The sequence below is a fragment of the Coptis chinensis genome, chromosome 8, assembly GCF_015680905.1.
Source record: "Coptis chinensis isolate HL-2020 chromosome 8, ASM1568090v1, whole genome shotgun sequence".
NCBI lineage: Eukaryota > Viridiplantae > Streptophyta > Magnoliopsida > Ranunculales > Ranunculaceae > Coptis > Coptis chinensis.
Window position 1 is genome coordinate 31,800,739 of NC_141463.1, and position 15,029 is coordinate 31,815,767.

The 15,029-nt window shown below is 34.7% G+C and overlaps 2 pseudogenes; one reads left to right on the plus strand and one right to left on the minus strand.

Moving 5' to 3' along the window:
* Nucleotides 1–5,591: 5,591 nt before the first annotated feature.
* On the minus strand, nucleotides 5,592–15,029 carry LOC147481098 (uncharacterized; annotated as a pseudogene).
* Nucleotides 13,188–14,446, plus strand: LOC147481099 (ADP-ribosylation factor 2 pseudogene; annotated as a pseudogene).

Genomic DNA, 15,029 nt, shown 5'->3' on the forward strand with positions numbered 1-15,029 from the left:
TTCTGATGATTGTGTAAGGAAGACTTTGTTGATGTAAAGTTACTTTCTATAACATAATGTTTGGAGTACGACTTCCAACTTCATAAACAAAGAGGAACCTGATATAGGTGGCTCGTTAGGGGCTGATATATGATTTTTGCGGCCACTCCACTACTCCAGCATGGCCACAGTATGGGTGCTCTGAAAGATTTCCACACTCTTGAAGGCTGCACCAAAATGGAATGGCGAATCTTTTGCAGAATTACCTTCTTTTCATGTATTATAAGCTTTCCCAACACCTGAGAACTCTATCTCCACAACTCCGTGCCAAAGATGCTAGCTAGTTGTTCTAATTTGGTTCATGGAATTGAGGACGAAGAGTTTGTTAATTGAATATGAAAGTGGAAGATAGGTTCACTAGTGAATTAAACAGAATTGCATTAACTGGAGTTGGGTACTTGAGTGGTTAAAATTGAAATGCATTAGGGCCATGTGTGCCATCTGAGTGTCATGTTCTTCAGCGTATAACCTTTTGTGCACCATTTGATGGATACGGCTGAATTTTTTTAGTCTCCTCAGACAATAATGGAAGACGAGGATTTTCAATTTTTCATCGATCAAATCAAATTGTTCACGATTTGAGAGGAATTTCTCTAGTATCCTTTAGCAATAGTGTATGCATATCAAAGAACTACGGCCCTAACTTAAGATCAGCAACATTTTAAGACATGGAATGTCGAGTGAGGTCTGAGAGCATCCCTAGTGTAGGGATTGAAGGAGGTAGGTAGGTGAATCCACTGTGCTTCCCCAAAAGACCATCTCATGCAAGGGTGGTAGGGTGGTAGGTTGGGCAAAAAGTTGGGTTCAACTACCTAGGGTATGATGCTCTATAGCTCCTCAGATGACATCAAGATGCCAGCTGAGTAGATATGTCACTTATCTATCATCTAGATGCCTGGCAAAGTTATGGTTAGAGAAAAATTATGGGATACAACTCCTTAGGGCATTTCCAATGGGGAGTGTAAACCATATAGAGTGAAAATTTTACACCCTAAATCTCAAAAAACTCTCTCCAATGGGGGTGCTATACCGTAGGTAATAGTGTATGAGCTAATAGAGAGGGTGGGGGAATTTCCCCTCTCGCTATTAGTTAATAAAAAGCCCGGGCGACACTTAAACTGACATCTGAGTGAAATAATTTTTGGACGTCACTTGGAGTAACGTCCCTTTCTAATTCTAAAGTAATTTTTTAACTCGGATGTCACTCCAAGTGACGTCCCAGTTTAAATTAAAGAGGGACGTCACTCCAAGTGACATCCGAGTTTAAAATCTATTTTTTTTTTATACTCTTCCATTGGGGAGTATAGAGTATGGATATTTATAAGCTATACAATAATATACAATTAGAGGTGTAAAATCCTAATGGTACCTACGTGGAGCCTAGGTGGAGGTGTAATTTTACACCCCCCATTGGAGATGCCCTTAGTCCACACATAGAATTTAATTTGCACGACATCCGATATGTCAGCCGAGTTTAATCTACCAGCCACTACAATGGGGCTAGCACAAGCATAAATCTGAACCCAAATGTCTGCAACAAGTTCAAAAGTTGTATAAAAAATGAAAAAGGACAATGGGTCATTTTATATATTCCATAAATAAGAACAGTCGGTCCTTGGAGAACAACAAGACGTACAACAAGTGAAAACTTACACAAGAACAGGCTGAAGCAAAGACTCAAAGGGAATGGATGTGGTATGGAATGGACTTATGGATTGAAGAAAAACTGTCCAGGTGCAAGCCAATATGGTACAAGGGGTGGAACATTTCAATCTAACACCAGGGAATTGCAAAATCTAGGTAATGGACACGAGAAAATATAGAGAAATCAGAAACCATTTGCAAGTCTTGAAGCAGAAGACATAAACTTTTTTTTTTTTGAAGAGGTAAACGATCAATATATATATAAGCAATATATCCCACTAAGAACTGAAAAATGTTGGTTTAAAGAGGAGATATGTGAGGAAATGTGGAACTTAATAACAAAACTTGTTTATTTAAGATTAAAGTCTAAGAGAAGGAAACTAATACATACGAGACTCTCTTTTTTCTACTGGAAGAGACTGCCTAATATATAGGACTCAATACTCGTAGTGGGCATTCCCACTATGAACTTCTAAACTGAAATACAGAACTATATGCTCTAAAATAGCTAACAACTAAATACTAAGTCAAACATGACACATGGCAGAAACATCTACCTAGCAAACTAACAAATATACTTGCATCAATTCTCATCACTCTCCCTTAATGCAAATGCCGCAACACCTAGAGAAGATTTGAACTTAACAAACTTTGGATATGATAGTGCCTTAGTAAGTCCATCAGCTACCTGTTCATCCGTTGGAACATACTTCATAGTGATAATTCCTTTTTCAACCATGTCTCGAATAAAATGATGACATATCTCTATGTGTTTTGTCCTCCCATGGAAGACGGGGTTCTTTGTCATACAAATTGCAGACTTGTTGTCGCAATAGATCGTTGTTGCTTTTCTTTGAGTCTGGTGCAAATCTTCCAATATCCTTCTCATCCATTTTGCTTGACCGGTGCGGATGCTCTCTGAACATATTAAAACCGGCGATGATGCGAAGGCAAATGATGTCTTGCTTTTTAGAACTCCACGAGACAACTCCTAAACCAAGACTAAACACTAGACCACTAGTGCTTTTCCTATCATCCACAAAACCAGCCCAATCGCTATCACTGAAACCAATCAAGTCAAACTTAGTAACTGGTTTGTACCAAATTCCATAGTTGCTAGTTGACCTGACATAACGGAGAATCCTCTTTGCTGCTCCAATATGATGTACGGAAGGACTATGCATAAATCTGGAAATTAAACTCACAGAGTACATAATATCTGGGCGAGAGTTTGTCAAGTACATGAGTCCACCAACCAAACTTCTAAAATAACTTTCATCAGCCTTCACAGTCCCATCATTAATAGACAACTTCTCACTGGTGTTCATCGGTGTAGAAACGCGTCTTCTGATTCACCATATTGAATTTCTTAAGTAAATCCACAGCATATTTCTCTTGAGAAATAAACATGCCGTCAGGAGTCTGCTGAATTTGAAGACCTAGAAAATAATGCAACAAACCCAAGTCAGACATATCAAACTCATGCATCATACTATCCTTGAACTCTTTGATAAATTTTGCTAGAACTGCGGTGTATATAATGTCATCCACATAAACACAAACAATAAGAGTTTCAGTACCTTTGACCTTCCGCATATAAGGTTGACTCACTTTTACCGGTTGAAACCATGGCTTTCAAAATAAGAATCGAAGTCTGGCGTACCGCGCTCTTGGCTTGCTTAAGCCCATAAAGTGCCTTTGCAAGTTTGTACACTTTTCTCTTCCTTTCGCCGACAATGAACCCTTGTGGGCTGTTGAACATATACCTCTTCATTCAAATAACCATTGAGAAAAGCTGATTTGACATCAAATTGATATACACGCCATGTCATTTGAGCTGCTACTGCGAGAACAAATCTAACAGTTTCAAACCGAGCAACCGGAGAGTAAGTGTCAAAGAAATCTACTCCGTGTTATTGCATATACCCTTTAGCCACGAGCCTTGCTTTGAACTTTTGCACTGTCCCATCAGCATTGTACTTAACTTTGTAGACCCATTTCACCCCAATTGCATTTTTTTCAGGTGGCAGATCCACAAGAACCCATGTCTAATATTTTTCAATGGCTGCCATTTCATCTTGCATAGACTGCTCCCACTCTTCTATTCCTTCAGCTTCTTCGTAGCGCGTGGGTTCTGCAGCTATAAGGGCAAAAGTTGTATCATAAATATCCTTGATGCATTTAAACTTACGTGGAGGTGTGTCAGTATCAAGTGTAGGATCATATAGATTGATGTCTATTCTACTTGAATTCCTTGATCCCTCACTACTTGAACTCCTTGAACTTGAGTTAGTTGACAGAGATGAACTTGAAGAAGGAGGACTCATATGCATAGGAGAAGAACGCTGAGGTGAATTCAAAGGAGAAACTCGAAGAGGTGTACTGGAACCACTCATCTCCTTTAACTGCTCCGGCTCTACTTGGTCTTCAACAAATGGCACATTCGGTTTGTCCTTTGCTTCCCAATCCCAGAAACGTTTCTCATCAAATATAACATCTCGACGAATAATAAGTTTCTTAGATTTGGGATTATAAAGTCTATAGCCTTTCGTATTAGCACAATACCCAACAAAAATGCACTTCTCACTTTTCTTGTCAAGCTTGCTGCAAGAACTTGAATCAATCAAAGAATAAGCTATACATCCGAAAACTTTTAAATAACTCACATTTGGTTTACGATCCCACCATGCTTCATAAGGAGTCATGTCGCAAGACTTTGCTTTTGTCGAGAGAAATATTCAGAAGAAACACGGATGAGGACATACGCCCCAAAACATATTAGGCAGTTGCTTTTCAGTTAACATACTTCGAGCCATCTCTACCACAGTCCTATTCTTTCTTTCCACGACCCCATTATGTTCTGGAGTTCTCCGTACTGTGAGTTGTCGTCGTATACCATGTTGCTTGCAGAATTTCTCAAACTCATCGGATAGAAATTCTCCTCCTCTGTCGGTTCTAAGAGCTTTGATCACATGGCCACTTTCTTTCTCCACAAAAGCTTTAAACTCCTTAAACTTGTCAAATGCTTCTGACTTATAAGAAAGAAAATACACCCAACTCATACGAGTAAAATCATCCGTAAATAGCAGAAAATATCGACTTTTGCTGAGGGAATGAGTACGTGTCGGGCCACAAATATCTACATGGAGTAGTTCTAACGGCATATTTGCTTGCCAAGCTTTACCCACTGGAAATGGAAGACGGTGTTGTTTCCCGTATATACAACCTTCACATACATCGTCAACACAAGTAATAGATGGCAAACCAAACACGAACTTCTTCTGACTTAATAATTTCAGCCCATTAAAATGGTGGTGTCCATACCGTAAGTGCCACAATCTGGAATCATCATTAGCATGAGCAACAAGTGCAAAATCATCAATACAAGATAGCTCAAGAGGAAACATCTTGTTTTTCGTCATGGGGATCGTAAACATAGGTTTTTCAGACTGCTTCTTTCTGATTTCACATGTATCATCATGAAATAAGACTGAAAAACCTCTTTGAATTAATTGACCAACACTTAGCAAGTTATTAGCTAAACCAGGTATATAATAAACATCGTGAATAAGTCTATCAATACCTGACTTAGTCTTAACTTCTATACTCCCCTTACCTTCAATTTGAACTTGTTTATCATCACCAAGGCGGACCTGCAACTTCACAGATTCATCTATGCTTCTGAAAAAGGTCTTTTCACCTGTCATGTGATTGCTACAGCCACTATCCAAAAACCACACATCGTTCTTACTATCTTTCGGAAGTAGATAAGTAAGAAATAGGATACCTTCTTGCTTTTCTTCAGTGAAATTGGCTTCTTGTTGTCTAGCCTTTGCAAAGCAATACGGTTCTGTGTGCCCGACCTTGTTGCAAAAATTGCATTGCTTTCCCCTATAGTCCTTATAGTTCTACCTATAGCCGCCTCTATCACCATTTTCTGACCTTCCACGACCAAAATTAGACTTGCCTCGGCCTCGGCCTCTTCCACGACCACGATACCCACTATTTCCTCTTCCACGACTTGAATACTTATGTCCAGAACCAACTTCCCCATTTTTATCTTTATTACTAATCTCTACTTTGGACTGAAATGCTTGCTCAATATTCTTTTCTGCCGACCTATTCATCCGTTCTTCATGTGCTAAAAGGGAACCCATTAATTCATTAAGGGTGTACACCGACAAATCCTTAGACTCTTCAATAGCTGTGACTACATGATCAAACTTGGAAGGCAGGCTTCTTAGCACCTCTACAACCTTCTGGTCAACAATTTTCTCACCAAAAGTTTTCATTTGATTCACAATCACTGAAAGTCTGCAAAGAAAATCTTGTACCGACTCACTAGCTTTTATTAGAAGTGTTTCGAATTCTCTACAAAGAGTCTGCAGTTTTATAGTGGTTACCTTGTCCTCACCATGAAATTCCTTCTTCAGAATTTTCCAAGCTTCTTTCGATTTGGTTGCACTTGCTAGTCGAGGGAAGATGGAATCCGACATATCTTTCTTTGTAATACAAGTAAAGCCTTCAGCATCCTTCTTGCGAAGCTCCTTCAGTCGATTGTTTCCTTCAGCATCTACGTAACCACACTCAACAAGATCCCAAAGGTCTTGTGAAATAAAAAAAAGTCCTCATCTTTATACTCCAAAACTCATAATTTTCACCATTAAAAATGGGCACAAGGGATTGGGAGAGCTTTAGGGTATTCGAATTAGACGACGTCATGAATTACCCAAAAAACAAATAAGGAAATACCTCTCTGTGAAGATTTTGCTACAGCAATTCAATTCTCCACAAAACACTAGAAAACGCCCAATTGAAAGAACTGAAGGCTCTAATACCACAATGTTGGTTTAAAGAGGAGATATGTAAGGAAATGTGGAACTTAATAACAAATCTTGTTTATTTAAGATTAAAGTCTAAGAGAAGAAAACTAATACATACGAGACTCTCTTTTTTCTATTTGAAGAGACTGCCTAATATATAGGACTCAATACTCGTAGTGGGCATACTCGTAGTGGGCATTCCCACTATGAACTTCTAAACTGAAATACAGAACTACATGCTCTAAAATAGCTAACAACTAAATACTAAGTCAAACATGACACATGGCGAAACATCTACCTAGCAAACTAACAAATATACTTGCATCAATTCTCATCAAAACAAATGGACAACAACAAGGAAAAACAAAAACAACGATTGAATTAAACATCTCGGATGATAGCGATACGATGCGCCTAAGTCTCTATTACGCTCTTTAGGCCTTGTTGTACAAGTTAAACAAACATGCGTATTGGACTTAATGTAAGCCCGACAAAGTATGCGTAAGAATGTAACTGGAACCCCCTCAAGACAAAAAAAGTTAAACTTAATGTTGATGGGGCCCTAAACAGTAAGGGTGCTGACGATGATATGGAGATGGATGATAATGATGCAGAGACTTTGAAATCTGATTTCAAGGAGAAGATTTTGGGTGTCTTGAAGTAGGGTGTCTGCATCATTATCCTCCATCTCCATATCAGCGTCATCTCTCCCGTCTTCAATATCCATACTTGGGTCCTCGCCATCAACTTCACCTAAAGCAACTACCTCGACTAGCATCTTGTTTTCCTCCGAAGATTTATTTTGGGGAAGATTCAGAGACTAGAGTGTTATGTAGTTCTTCTCCATCAAAGAAAGTACAGATTTCTGTCTGAAAATTGACCCTAGAGTTTTGTTCTTCCTATTGAAACACAAACGAATCAAACCATCCCATTCCTTAAAGTTTACAGAAGGAAGCGGTTTTCTAGACTCAATTCTCACCACAGAAGAGTCTACCTTAGGTGGAGGTCGGAAATTATTCTTCCCAACCTTCAGGAGATGAGATATACGAGCCAAGAGCTGAGTGTTAACCGAAAGGTGACAGTAAAGATTTTGACATGGCTGAGCTATAAGCCTCATGGCAAATTCCCTTTGGAACATGGTAATTGCGCATCTAAAAAGGGGTCGGTGTGCCAATAACTTAAATGTCAGTGGAGAGAATATCTGATACAAAATGTTTGCCACACAAATATCAAAGTATGGAAGATCACACTTTAACAAATCACCTTGGATAACCTATAAATAATTAGCATTGCATAATTAAAACAAAAGTAGTAAATAAATAAGCTAATTATATTTGAGACCAAATTAAAAATTGTCAAACAAGTTGATTTTTTGTAGAGACGTTCTTTATGGTTAGTAGATCATATACACAAAAAATTAGGTTTTAATTCATTTTGTAGGTGAAGTTGTGGATTTTTTTAGATTTGGTACTTAGTTTGGTACTCATTTAAGGTCTTTTTAGGAGTCGGGCTGTCAGCCCGGCTCTTAAACGGACGTCCGTTTACGGACTTGTTATATAGTGTCTTGCGCAGCTTATATAATGTTTTGCACAACTTATATAGTGTCATATATAAACATTAATTAAAAAGTTAATAAGCGTAAATTAAAAAAATTGTTCAAGACACTATATAAGTTGTTCACGACATTATATAAGCTGCTTATATATATATATATATATATATATATATATATATATATATATATATATATATATATATATATATATCTGAGGTGACTAATTCGACATCTACTATCTATATACTAAAAGCGTAGACCTTTAAAGAAAGATTTTTCTCTCTCCTATGTGGCACTCTAATATGAGAGTTAGTTTTTTTCTATCTTATGTGACACTCTACTATGAAAGATAATATTTTCTAATAGTCTCCCGTTACATGGAACCTCTTCGAGAGTTTGAGTGTATTTCTAATTCTTATATTTGGAGAGTTTGAATGTATTTCTAATTCTTATATATTTGATCAAATTAAAAAAAAAAAAAAAAATTACTAAAAAATAAGTGATTTGTAGAAAATCTGAATCAAACACTTTTAGTGTTCCAATTATTATATATTTGATCAAATAAAAAAAAATGCTAAAAAATAGGTGATTTGTAAAAACTAATTTATATTTGATCAAATAAAAAAAAATTGCTAAAAAATAGGTGATTTGTATAAAACTAATTCCTTATTACAAATCATACAATTTTAGTATCTATGATCAAACACCGACTTATTTCGAATATATCCTTAACATGGCTTCAAAATATAGTTAAAAAACAATTATACAAAATATATAATAGAAAATGAAAAAAAAAATAACGGCAAAGCAATAATGACAAATATTTTAAAATATATATAATATTGAATGAAACTAACGACAAAAAACAATTAATGGGGAACGGAAAACTGGATGCAAATGCATGAACTAACCTCAAATAATATTTAACGGAAATCGAAATGGATGCAAATGCAAGCATTAAACTAATCTTAAAAAGTAATTAATAGAAAATCAGAATATGGATACAACTGCATTAAACTAATCTCAAAGAATAATTAACAGAAAATCAAATCTTGGATATAAATACATCAAACTAACATCAAAAAATAATTGTCGGAAAATCAGAAACTGGATGCAAATGCATTTAGCTAACCTTCAAAGATTAAATTAACGGGAAATCGAAAACTGGATGCAACTGTATTGAACTAACCTCAAAGAAAAATTAATTATAAATTTGGAACATAATGCAAATGCGTGGAACTAATCTTAAAAATTAATTAACGGGAAATCGAAAACCGGATGCAACTGCATTGAATTAATCTCAAAAAATATACTGGATGCAAAACCTTAATAAATAATTAACGGGAAATCGGAAACTGGATGCAAACTCATTGAACTAACCTCAAACAATAATTAATGGGAAATCGGAAACTAGATACAAATACAACTTTATCAAATAATAAACACGAGAAATCAAAAACTTGATGCAAATACATTAAACTAATCTCACGGAATAATTAACGGGAAATCAGAAACTAGATGCAAATGCATTGAACTGACCTCAAAGAACAATTAATAGAAAATTGGGAATTTGATGCAAATGTATTGAACTAACCGAAAAGAATAATTAACGATCAATCAGAAATTGGATGCAACTGCATTGAACTGATCTCAAAAAATAAATAATGGGAATTGGAAATTGGATGCAACTGCATTGAACTAACCTCAAAATATAAATAACGAAAAATTAGAAACTAGATGCAAATGCATTAAAGTAACCTCAAAACATAGTTGGGTTATATGTTGTGGGAATGTCTCGATAAGTATAGTTTTGCATTTAAAATGATGTTTATCTTATCTCTTTCTGTATGATTGGGAACTCTTTGCTATTCAAGTAGCTTCAATATATATGAACTTCGCCTTATTAGGCAATCTCACAAAAATTCAATCAAACTTCTATTATTAAACAAAAAAATGAAGTTGAAGAATTTTATCAAAGACGAAGTTATTTTTTTTTTTTAATGGAGAGTGAGGTTTTTTCACGTTATAAGAAATTTGGTTGAGTGATCAATATAATATTAATATATAATAATTATGCATATTTGCAAATATTTTTAGAATAATTAATATAACAACACCCGTTCGTAGATAATCTTTGAAGATTCCACATAATGAGTCATGTATAATTTAAAGAATAATTAACGAGAAATCGGAAACTAGATAATCTTCGATGATCCCACATAGTAAATTAAGCATAATTTACTTTTTATGTCATGTTTTCAAGGACACTACAGATGGATCAGTAGAAGTTGGTATTACACACCACATTGGATAATTATAAGGAAATTGGAAACTGGATTCAAATACATAACTGAGCTCAAGGAGTAATTAATGGGAAATCATAAACTTTATGCAAATTGCATTAAACTAATGACAGAGAGTAACTAACGGATAATTAGAAATTGAATGCAAATCCTTGAAAAATATTTATCGGAAAATCGGAAATGATATGCAAATACATCAAACAAACCTCAAATAATAATTAATGGGAAACCGGAAACTGAATGCGAATGCATTGAACTTAACTCAAAAAATAATTAACATAAAATCAAAAACCGAATGCAACTGCATTGAACTAACCTCATAAAATAATTGGTGGGAAATCGAAAACTAAATGCAAATGCATTGAAATAACCTCAAAGAATAGTTAACGGAAAATAAAAAACTGGATATAATTATATCGAACTAACCTCAAAGCATAAATAATCAGAAACTAGATGCAGATGTATTGAACTAACCTTAAAGAGTTATTAACAGGAAATCGGAAACTGGATCCAAATACAATGAACTAATCTCAAAGACTAATTAATGAAACATTAAAAAATGGATGAAACTGCACTGAACTAACCTAAATGAATAATTAACAGAAAATTATAAATTTGATGTAACTGCATTGAACTAACCTCAAAAAATAATTAACCGGAAATCAGAAACTTGATGCAAATGCATTGAACTAACCTCAAAGAACAATTAACATAACATCTAAAATTATATGCAACTGCATTGAACTAACCTCAAAGAATAATTAACGGAAAACTAAAAACTGAATGCAACTGCATTAAACTAAAATCATAGATTAACTAACGGGAAATCAAAAATTGGATGCAAATGCATTGAAATAACATAAAAAAATGGTTAACTAGAAATCGGAAGTCAGATGTAATTGCATCGCACTGACATCAAGGCATAAATATCCACTTTTTTAGCCTTCTCATATGAGTAATTACAAGTAATTATGAACCCAAAACGAAAGTGAGTTTATAAAAACAGACTCTTACATGTATGCAAACTGTATAGAAATTGTAAACTATCGAACTAACCTAGAAAAACAATTAACGGGAAATCAAAAACTTGATGCAAATATATTGAACTAACCTCAAAGAGTAATTAATGGGAGATTGGAACCTGGATGCAAATGCAATGAACTAATCTCAAAGACTAATTAACGAAACATCAAAAACTGGATGCAACTATACGTACTGAATTAACTTTAATGAATAACTAACGGGAAATCATAAAGTGGATGTAATTGCACTGTATTAACCTCAAATAATAATTAACGGAAAATCGAAAACTTGATGCAACTGCATTGTACTAACTTCAAAGAATAATTAATGAGAAATTAGAAACGGGATGCAACATACTATATTAAACTAACCACAAAGAATAATTAATGGAAAATCATAAACTTTGTGCAAATGCATTGAACTAATAACCCTAAAACATATTTGTATTTTATGTAGGAGGAATAAATGTCTCGACAAATATAGTTTTGCATTTTAAGTAATGTTTATTATAATTCTTTTTATTGTGATTGGGAATGCCTTGCTATTCAAGTATCTTCAATATTATCTTCGCCGCATTGGGCATTCTCACAAAACTTCAATTATTAAACCTAACAATAAAAAAAAAAAAAAAGTCGATTAGTTTTATCAAGATTTGATGCTTCCTTTTTATAGAGAGTGGTGCAAGAAATTTAAATGAGTAATTAATATAATTTTCATATCTCATAACTATGCATAGTTGCTAATATTTTTTAGAATAATTTAATATAACGGCACCCGTTCGTAGGACACGTTCATATGATAAATCTTTTCAAGTGAGAGTAGTGTATTATTTGAGGATATGAAAACAATCAATCTGTTTTAGTGATTTGTACACATTAATACGTAAGCCGAACGGTGATGATTTACCGCTAAATCACCATAAATCTAATAAAACTATTATACAAGCTAGATCGAGTTTAAAATAATTTTATTTGAAAATTACAGATTAATATTCTAAACCACAAAGTGAATAGACTATCTCAATTTGATCCCTTAGTTTCCAAATACTTATGCACCATAATCGCTGTTCATTAACGTATTTCGGTTTATTTTCAATAAAAATATATTCTTATTCAAAAATTTGCGCTAAATCACTATAAATCTAAGAAAACTATTATACAAACTAGATCGAGTTTAATATAATTCTATTTGAAAATTATGGATTAATATCATAAACCACAAAGTGAATAGGCTATTTCAATTTGATCCCTTAATTTCAAGTACTTATGCATCATAATCATTTGCTCATTAACGTATTTGGTTTATTTTTAATAAATATATATTTCGATTCGAAAAATTTGCTAAATCACTATAAATATAATAAAACTATTATACAAGATAGATCGAGTTTAAGATAATTCTATTTGAAAATTACGGATTAATATCCTAAACCACAAAGTGATGAGGCTATCTCAATTTGATCTCTTAATTAGTTTAAAGACTTATGCACCATATGTCGTTTGGTCATTAATGTATTTCGGTTTATTTTCAATAAAAATATATTCGATTGAAAATGTGTGTGAGACATTTTGTAAAACATTTTCAGCCTCCAAAAATATTTAATAGATCTTGGGCGTATGTCCGGGTCCAAAATCTAGTACTATTCTAAAATACCATCTTGACATACCCAGCCAACCCTTAGATCAAACAAAATCTGACGTCCAGATCTACTTCTAAAAAACCAAACAAATAATTTAAAAAAATAAGAGCAAAAATGACATTTCATATTTTTCACAAAAATAACTGTCGTGGCTTTTCACATTCTTCTTCTTCTATGTTTCTTTTTCCCACCAAGAGCAAGACACAGAGTTCACTCTAGTTCTCTACTTCTCTCTCACTTGAACTGTGCCCATTAAAGAACCTAATTTAAGTTTTTTTTTTAAAAAAACTTTTGCTTGGTATTCATTTTTATTTTTTATTTTCGATGATTATAACAAGCAAAGTTTAATCCTGAACATGATGACCATATTATATTTCTAGAAGATACGATAACTTCATGAAAGACGGATTATACTAGTGTACAAAAGTATACTTTGTGATTTCGAGATCCCAAAATTCTGATAGCAGAAGCTCTGTAAAAGAGTAAAAACAAAACATGGGGCTGACTTGCACAAAGCTTTTTAGCCGGCTCTTTGCAAAGAAAGAGATGCGTATTCTGATGGTTAGTCTTGATGCTGCTGGTAAGACCACCATCCTGTACAAGCTCAAGCTTGGAGAGGTTGTGACTACAATTCCAACCATTGGATTTAATGTGGAGACTGTGGAATACAAGAACATCAGCTTCATGGTTTGGGATGTTGGGGGGTCAGAAGAAGATTCGTCCTTTGTGGAGGCACTACTTCCAAAACACGCAAGGTCTCATATTTGTGGTGGATAGCAATGATAGAGACAAAGTTGTTGAGGCAAGGGATGAGTTGCATAGAATGTTGAATGAGGATGAGCTGCGAGATGCAGTGTTGCTTGTCTTTGCAAACAAACAAGATCTTCCAAATGCAATGAATGTTGCCGAGATTATTGATAAGCTTGGACTTTACTCTCTCCGCCAGCGGCACTGGTACATCCATACATACAGAGTACATGTGCGACCTCTGGAGAAGGTCTTTATGAGGGTCTAGATTGGCTATCAAACAATATTGCAAATAGGGCATGAGGCAAGCGGTAGAATTTGTTAGGATGGTCTGGGGTTTGTGTTGCGGCTTTTCCAGAATTTGTTTTTTTTTTCCTGTTCATTTTTTCTTGTTTTAAATGTATGATGTTTTGGTGACGATATATTTTAATAGGGGATTATTTGATTGGAAAAAAAAGTATACTTTGTGCGCTTGCCTCATCCAAAACACCCTTTGTTTCTTCCTGTTTCCAAAAGCCCATCAAAGAAATCACGTGATATTCTTCTTTGGCTCGTAAGAGCTTTCTGAATATTCGTCTTTGGCTCATAACCAGTTTCACAAAGTACGCCACTCATAGCCATAGCTGCCGAAAATATTCGTCAGGACTCAAGAGAGGGCACTGATATTTTCTGGTTGTCACTATACTTGCAGGCTATTTGTGAAAAAGAAGAAGAAACGTGGAAGAAGATGAATGTGAAAAGCCACGACAGTTATTTTTGTGAAAAATATGAAATGTCATTTTTGCCCTTATTTTTTTTTTAAATTATTTGTTTGGTTTTTAAGAAGTAGATCAGGACGTCAGATTTTGTTTGATCTAAGGGTTGGCTAGGTAAGTCAAGATAGTATGTTAGAATAGTATGTTGACATAGCCGCCCCGATATATATACCTTTAAACGACTATTATGAGGTGTACCCTGAAAGCGCCTTTGCAATTCAAGAACCATACGAGGATCAACTTCATCAGCAATAACCATTTTCGTAACTTCTAATAACCTGTTTGTTAAATTCCCAGTACTAGGACCAATTTCAAGTATTACATCAGTACTTTTGATTCTTGATTTCTAGACAATCGTGTCGACAAGAAGTGGGTTTTTAAGGATATGTTGTCCTTTGGATTTGTGGAATGAGACTCCACCTTGAAAGTGGTTTGATGGATCACGAGATGCTTTCTCTTTTCTCATTTTCCCTCCTGCCATTGTTGGAGAAGAAAAGTAGT